Source organism: Seriola dumerili, unplaced genomic scaffold (genome assembly GCF_002260705.1).
Source record: "Seriola dumerili isolate Sdu_G_001 unplaced genomic scaffold, Sdu_1.0 BDQW01000538.1, whole genome shotgun sequence".
In the NCBI taxonomy this organism is placed as follows: domain Eukaryota; kingdom Metazoa; phylum Chordata; class Actinopteri; order Carangiformes; family Carangidae; genus Seriola; species Seriola dumerili.
The window spans coordinates 2,082,893-2,090,918 of NW_019174793.1; the positions used below are offsets into that span (position 1 = coordinate 2,082,893).

Below are 8,026 nucleotides of genomic sequence, written 5' to 3' on the forward strand. Positions count from 1 at the left end.
GCCAAGCTCTGTTTGTCTCCACCAGCTCCTGAGGGAAATCTGTCTCTTACTGCTAAATGCTTCGCTATATTCAGCAGCTGCTCTCGGACTAACTGCTGAGGAGATAGTGGACAGTATATATTCTATTAAATTGTGTTGTACTCTATCATTATTATGATTATTATTATTCAAAAATCTTCATGCTGACATGTCAGACTGGGAGGGTGGGGGAGTCGCCTGTCAGGAGGACGGGGGAGGAGATTGCATAGGGGAGTTTACAAAGAACTGGGTGTCTTTGTTAGAGACCATGCTGCCACACCAGTAGTTGCTGGAACCAATGTCCTTAGTTTATATTAATTATTGTTTTTTTCTTTCAAATTATGTTTACCTTCAATGAATCTTAATTCATGAGTTTATTTGACCTGGAAATTGTTAGTGAGGCAAATTGTTGTAATTTAGAAACCAGAAGTAGTAAAGTTGTATCCTGCATTTAATTATGTTCTTAGTTAACAGGATAGCAGAACCCTGGTTAATGTTTGAGATTCATTGTTTTCCTTTGGATTGCAAGAATGTAAGATGTTTTAGTTTCCATTTCTTCATTATCTTTGTTGTATGCATGGCAAGGTATTTACTTTTGTTTGTTGTACTGAAGGACCATCCATCCATCAGTTCCTCTCTGAATTCCTAAACAAAATAAATGGTTAAATGGCTCTTGGGTGCATGTGTTTAATGTGCACACCGGTCACCCCCTGTTACCTGAACGGTTTGATGAGGAGGAAAATGATGTGAATCATATGCTGTGGCCTTCAGTCACCAGTTCTCAACCCAGTTTAACAAACCACTGAAGCTGTTTTGGCTCAACACCTTACTACTACCACTTTATCTTGTTATTTTTCTTTAATTGTCACACTGTCTGTTTATTATACATCACTGAGATGCTTTACTCCTCTACATTTATTAGGCTGCCACATCATTTACAGACCCAACACTGTTCCTCAGTCATTTTTGTTGGGTTAGCTGTGCTAAACCTCTAAACCTTTTATGTTCCAATCTATATATAGAACATACCCCTTCACCTCTCCCCACCACCTGTATAAATAAGAATGAACGTAATCTGCATACAGCAAGTGTGAGAGAGTGACACGCCCGCTGTATACGCATATAGCTTCAATGTTCATCCTAACTAACAGATTAGGAAACCTTACTCAAATTAATACATTATACATATTATACAACGTGAACAACTGCAGAAGAATTAAAATTCATGCACGGACCATTGTTACAGCTCCAAATTGTATCATTGTTACATTTCATCTAACCTGTTTGCTATAATTTTGCTAATAAAAGAGAGAGGAAAATAATAAAGGAGGGTGAACAGGAAAGGAAAGAAGGTCTAAAATTTAAATGTGTAATGCTGATTATAAAAAAAACAAAAACCTTGAAGTAAAATATTGTGATGAAATAAAGATGTTTAAAGTGGTGCTGCTATTGTTGCATATTTGCAGAGTTTATTTAGCCAGCAGCCTTCACTGCATACAGATGTTGTTTTCCTCTTGACAAAGCCTGTGAATTCAAACCGACCAATCGCAGTGAGCGTGCATGCAAATCAGAGCCCATTGCGTCACGCTCACGTTCGACAAACGACCAATGGTTGACGAGATGGGCGGGGCCCGGAGGAACAGCGGAGGATTCAAAACTGAACATGGCTGCGGGGAAAGATGTCGATGAAAACACTCAAAATAGAAGGTAAGACCGAATTTAGACGGATATTGATGTTTTTCTTTTTAATGATATTTACATCGACGGAGGTTTACTTTACTCACAGCTAAATTTGAACTTGTGAGATTTTAAGCTGGTAAACATTTACGTTAGTGAGACCTGATTGACAAGGGCTGTCATCTATTTCGTCGGCACCTAACGTTAGCTAACTTAGCTGTCTTAACCGTAACCGTAACAAAGCCGATAATTCACATTAACGTTAGGTTAGCTACAACTTGGTGCAAGACATTGTTTGTAGTTATTTAAACGTTTATTTCAGAACAAGTTGAGCGTTAGTACCGTTAGCGGAGAGATATTGATTTGGCATACACATGTGCTAACAACACATTAGCTAAATAAAATGTAGCAATTTAGGTTAATGGTGCAGGTTGAGGTGAGGTTGTAGTTTATCATGGGGGTGTCACAGTATCCCCCAGTGTCTACACAGAAGTGGAAGGAGATAAGGGTAATATATTGTAATATAATGACGTCCATACAGCACCATTTTGAACAATGGTTTCAAACTATTATCATAAAACTCCAAAATATGTGTTGAATTGTATTGTGTGTAACTGATTTGATGCAGACAAACTGTGAGACCTATGCCTTTGTCAAGGACAAAGAGAAATCTCAAGCAAGCACACAATAAACATATTGGACTTAACACTCAAAGGACAGGAGGATGAATTGACAAAGACATTGATTTTATGCAGATTCAAATTCTGCCATCGCTCTGTACAATGATTCTCCTCAGTTTAGGGACTGCCTGGATAACAGTGCTCTGTCTTCCTTTTCATTTATCACATTATCAACATCTGTTACATACAGATTAATCTGATCTTTTAAGGTTTATACAGCTTTGTATTATACAGTGACTTGCACTAAATGGACAGTGAATTTAGTATATTATATAAACCACCATGTTACTGTGTATATCCAGCGCATAGTATAGTTATATCATTATCATAAGTCTCAATTTTTTAGGCTTGGATTAATAAAGAACACTATTGCTCTACCTATTCCTAATTACTGACCTCCGGATCCTTCAAGCAGCACTTCTCAGCCTGTGGTTCTCACCTAATCATAACTTGCCTATGTTTCTTCTCTCACATACAAAGAGGTAACTACATCTACAATATGTCTATTCCCTCCCACCCCAGAGGTACAGTTTGTAGTATGGTGATCAATCGTGAGGAATCCCCGGGGGGCTCTCGTGCCGGCCGACCACAGTCATCTTCAATCCAGACTTTTTTGTGGAGAAACTCCGCCATGAGTGCCCGGACGTTTTCCTGGAGCTGGTGCTTAGTAACATTACTCGCCTGATTGATCTTCTGGAACAGAGTTTTCCCAGCTCCTCGTGAGGACCCTAAGACCCCGACAGGTGGAAATGGAGGCTTCTTTCGTTCTTTCAACTTCCTCAAACGCAAAGGTAAGAGGTCAGCAAGGTGACATATAGAAATTATCATTAGCCTTAACTGCCACAATTAATATGGTTCTGTTTTTTATATTACATTAATATTTGCAGCATTTGGCAGAACAGAGTATCATTAACGTCCGTAAATCCACAGCAGGTTAATGTATGACAAACATATGACATCCAACTGATATCCAGTTGTAAACTAGTAATTGTTTGTATGATCTACAAATAAAAAAAATAAAATAAAGGCTAGTCACTGTGAAAGCAAGTAAAAAACAGTTTCCTTTTTGTGAGAGCCGTCAAGTCCTTTTCATAATTCTTTTTTTTGCCATATTGCTCGTGTTCCTGCTTACTCCACTGTCTGTGTTTGCAGATTTTTGTGTAGCCTGTTTATTCATCTCAAGTACCAATGTGTTTTTTCCTGTGGTGGATGAGATCTCATCAGACTTGTCTTTTAGCGTTGTCTGTTTTTAGCCTGTGCTGCTGTGTCTGTGTTTGTGATGAGACTGTCCTACTGTAACGAGCGCGCAGCAGAGTCTCCCTGACGGGTGTTTCAGCAACTTTTAATATTATCACTTCACTCTCATCTCTCCTGCTACATTCACAGATAAAGACGTTGTGTTTGGAACCCCACTGACAGAAAGCTGCATTGCGCCACATCTACCAGCTCATTGAGTAACCTCAGAGCAAAAGTAAGTGGTCCAAATAAGATCCTCTGATTCTTTCATCATAGCTACTTTTACGAAACTTACCGCACTGCCGTTCAGAATCTAACAGCAACACCTGCTTGCTGGTGTTGAAAAGAAACGAACAACAATGCAGCATCAGTCCATTATTCACAGATCATGTGGATAGCAGGGGCAGTGTGTGGATTAGCATGTTTTCTTTGTGTCCTAATTAACGAAAATAAAACAATAAACAAATTCCAAGAATGAGTGAGCACAAAATAAACAGACTCAACTGATTCACCCGAAGCTTGAAGTTTTACTTTGCTGATCCCCACCTGCTCTTACGTTCTCAGATCTGCATGTGGAGGGTCTGTTCCGAGTGCCGGGGAACAGTGTTCGGCAGCAGGCCCTGAAGGAGCTCCTGAACAGCGGAGGTGATGTCGACCTGGAGTCTGGAGACTTTCACCCCAATGACGTGGCCACGCTGCTCAAGACTTTTCTGGGAGAGCTGCCGCAGCCCTTGCTCACACACAGACATTCCACGCACACCTAAAGATAGCTGGTAGGAATGCACATACACATTATGCAATACTTTAATTTACAGTATGTTCTCATGTTAGAACATGAATACTGGATGGTACAAATATTTTGACTCGAATATTCTGTCAGGTTTTTAGCCAAATTTATAAACAGGCATTTTAGCATAAGGTGCTACATATTTAAAAAAAAAAACAAAAACGAAACAGTAACCCTGAAATTCATCGGTCAACATGTCAAATATGCAGAATTTTAGTCTTTTTAAGTGCAAAAGGATGTTTTAAAAGTTTATGTCACTGAGATATGGCTAACAGGCTGGAATACTTTAGATTTTAGTAAATCCATTCATGACTTTACTTCCTCCTTCGTCACCTCTCTCCCAGATATGACTCTGTTTGACGATCAAGGCAACAAGACTGCGATACCCAACAAAGAGCGTCAAATCGAGGCGCTGCAGCTCCTCTTCCTGCTGTTACCGCAGGCCAACCGCTCACTGCTCAAACTGCTGCTGGACCTGCTCTACCACCACTGCCAAGCAGCAGGACAAGAACAGATGTCCGCCTTCAACCTGGCCCTCATGTTTGCCCCGCATGTCCTGTGGCCCAGACATGTAAGATTTGCACTTTTTAACAGGAGTTTTAAGAACCAGAGGCTGCACAATCATTTTGCCTAAATTGGGAGCACAGCTGTTTACCACAGCTAGTCATCCACCTTTTAAATATTAATTGCATTTGATCTCTTTAAACTGCCAGGAAGTACTGTCAGTTACACATTACACATTACACTAGATTAGATTGGATTAGATTAGATTAACTTTATTAATCCCACAACTGGGAATTCACTACTTGTAGCATATGAAAGACTGCGTCTGGGCGTTGATGAAAACTTACTTCAAGTGAGATTATTTTTTATCTTTCTGTCACATAGTGGTCAAAAAACTCTTTATGTGGTAAGTTGTTTCTCTGACTTCTTTTCTGTCCTGCTCCAGATGACAGCAGGTGACCTAAAGACAACCTGAGAAAACTCAACAACAGCATGCATTCCTCATCAAACACTCACAGAAACTCTTCAGGGTGATTATTGACACACACACACACACACAACACACACACACACACACACACACACACAGAAAAGGGATGTAGGTTAGTTATCCAGTATGCACTAAATCTGGAAACACTCTAAGAACCACACACAGAAACAGAAAGTTGGCCTTACAAATAGTATTGTGACTGTTTTAATGGATAAACTGTGAACGATAACATGTGTTGTTGTTTCTCAGGCTCCAGTCTACCTGCGGGAATACGCCCGAGTGCACTTTACTGGACCAAGGTTCTTCAGACCAAGGTTAGTGGACAGAGTTCACATTAGATCACAGATTCTGTGGAAAATATATAATAAATCATTAAATAAGATGCTATCAGAGCAGAGGCGTCCCTCTCCAATCTTCAAAGAAAACTCGTCTCGGTCTGAGAGCACTTCCTCTCCTAGCACCTCTAACACCCTAACACGCCTAACTACCACTTACTATGAACTTTTTGGTGCACTTCTTTACTTGATCTCCTTGCACTTAATAAATAGATGTAGTAGTTAGTACTTGCTCCAGATCTCCTACTGCACTGAAGCTTTAGTGATGTCCCTCACTTGTAAGTGGCTTGGGATAAAATCGTCTACCAAATGAGTAAATGTAATGTACAATAAAAATATATACATACATCTAATAAACAATATTCTGCACACTTCGCCCAACAACCCTTTGCTTATCAGTTTGTCCTCATTCCCCTCCTTTAAAAAACAAATAGCACACAATTATGTTCATTACCTTTCCCTCCTCTGCTCGCAGTCAAATCCAGTTTTTAAGAAGATAATCTTGCATTAGAAATGCCAAATGTAGTGAACTGAGAAGTAGATTAATGCCCCAAAAATGTTTTTTTTTTTAAAGTAGAGTAATAATACCTAACACTGATGATGGTGTTAAGTTAACAGCCTGACTTGCTCTGTTCGCTCTCTCAGGACGATCTGGAGCTGCTGGCGGCGAGCAGCTCTCCTGCTCAGCGGACTGTGTTGCCCCTAAAGAGGACGGCCGTTCTGGGCCCCAGCTCTCAGGAGCAGTGCCAGTCACCAGCTCAACAGTACACAGAAGAGGCCCTGAAGGGAGCTCTTCAACACGTCACCACAACATGCCAGACTCCGCCAAGAAGAAGAAACTCGTCCGACAGGTTCACTTCGGGTCTTCTTACTGTCCTAGAGCTCGGCGGTTGAGCTGAAAACATAAAGCTTCTTCTGCTTCTCCTCTGCCGCTCCCTTTGTGTGTTTAATATCTAACGATCTAAACTATACGTGGGCTTTTTTTTTCCTGTGTGCAGTTGTCAAACAGACGACCTCAGGCACGCCTACCAACGAGCACCGCCAGGGCCCCCCAGCTCCCAGCAAGAAACACCCCCGTTCACGGTCCTTTGGCGGCCTCATCAAGTAACGGAGCTCATAATGTGGAAAGTCACATAGCGAAGCATTTAGCAGCTAAAGAGACAGATTTCCCTCAGGAGCTGGTGGAGACAAAACACAGAGCTTGGGTTGGCCACACTATCTGCAGATGTATGACGTTGGCTGCCGGCAGGTTTTTCCTCCAGGCAGCGGCCCCCGCTCTGCCACAGCAGCTTCAGGTCACCTTCCTCTTCCTGTAGGCTCTGGTCCTGGTACATGTGTCCAGGCAGAGGAGGTGGATGAACAGAAGAGGGGAGCTGTGCTGGAGAGAGGGGAGGACCAACAGCAGTGGATGAGGGGCCATGCTGTTCATTGTCTGGAGGAAGAGGAGGAGGCAGACCCCTGCCGGAGGGCCCAGGCTGCTCCTCCGGGACAATGAAGTTAAAGGGCTGTCCTTGTCGCACCTGGACCAAAGACAGACCCTTTGCTGAAGGGAGAGTCTGGCCAGCACCTGGAACACACAGACAAACAGACTGTTTTAGGATTTTCAGCTTTCATTAAAAGATAAATCACAGAACAGGTTACAACACACCAACAGCTTTATGACAAACTCTTACCACTGAGTCCTCAATTCAGTTCAAAGAGCTGGATGTTGGTCTGAGCCATCAACCTGGGGCCGGCCAGCACGGCCTCTCTGATGCCACATAATCCTTGAGATTGAATGACCAGCGAGTCCTCACGGTCCCTCTGGACCACGTGGCCACTGGGTGAAGACGCAGAGCTGGAAGACAGCTGAAAGATAATCAGAGAGCAGTGTGTGTTAATATAGATCTGATATTCATAAGAGGAAACAGTGATATCTGAAGTGAATCTCACCTCTGGAGACTCTCCTTCCCAGGACAGGAGGTGTTCTTCCCCGTCGCTGCCTTGAACTGTCACCTGGGCTGCCTCTCCTGGTCTCTGGGAGGGAAGACAACTCGCTCTTCCTCCTGCTCTGTCTGGCAGGTGTTGCCAGGAGCTTGGAAGTACTTGGCACTGGCTTGAGGAAAAAGGTTTTGGATCAAAAATGAATTTTATGTTTGCAGGAAATGATAATACACAACATACTTAACCACAAGCTATGAGACACACACATGTACCTGGGATGAAGTGGTGGAGGTGGAAACCAGAAGGCTGACCCTGCCCTTTGTCAGCCTACCAGTCTCTGTGTACAGCTGCACCTGCTGGGTCCTGAATGCAGCTG

At 42.4% G+C, this 8,026-nt stretch overlaps 1 pseudogene; it reads left to right on the plus strand.

Moving 5' to 3' along the window:
- Positions 1-1,681: 1,681 nt before the first annotated feature.
- Positions 1,682-6,835, plus strand: LOC111235882 (annotated as a pseudogene).
- Positions 6,836-8,026: the final 1,191 nt, after the last annotated feature.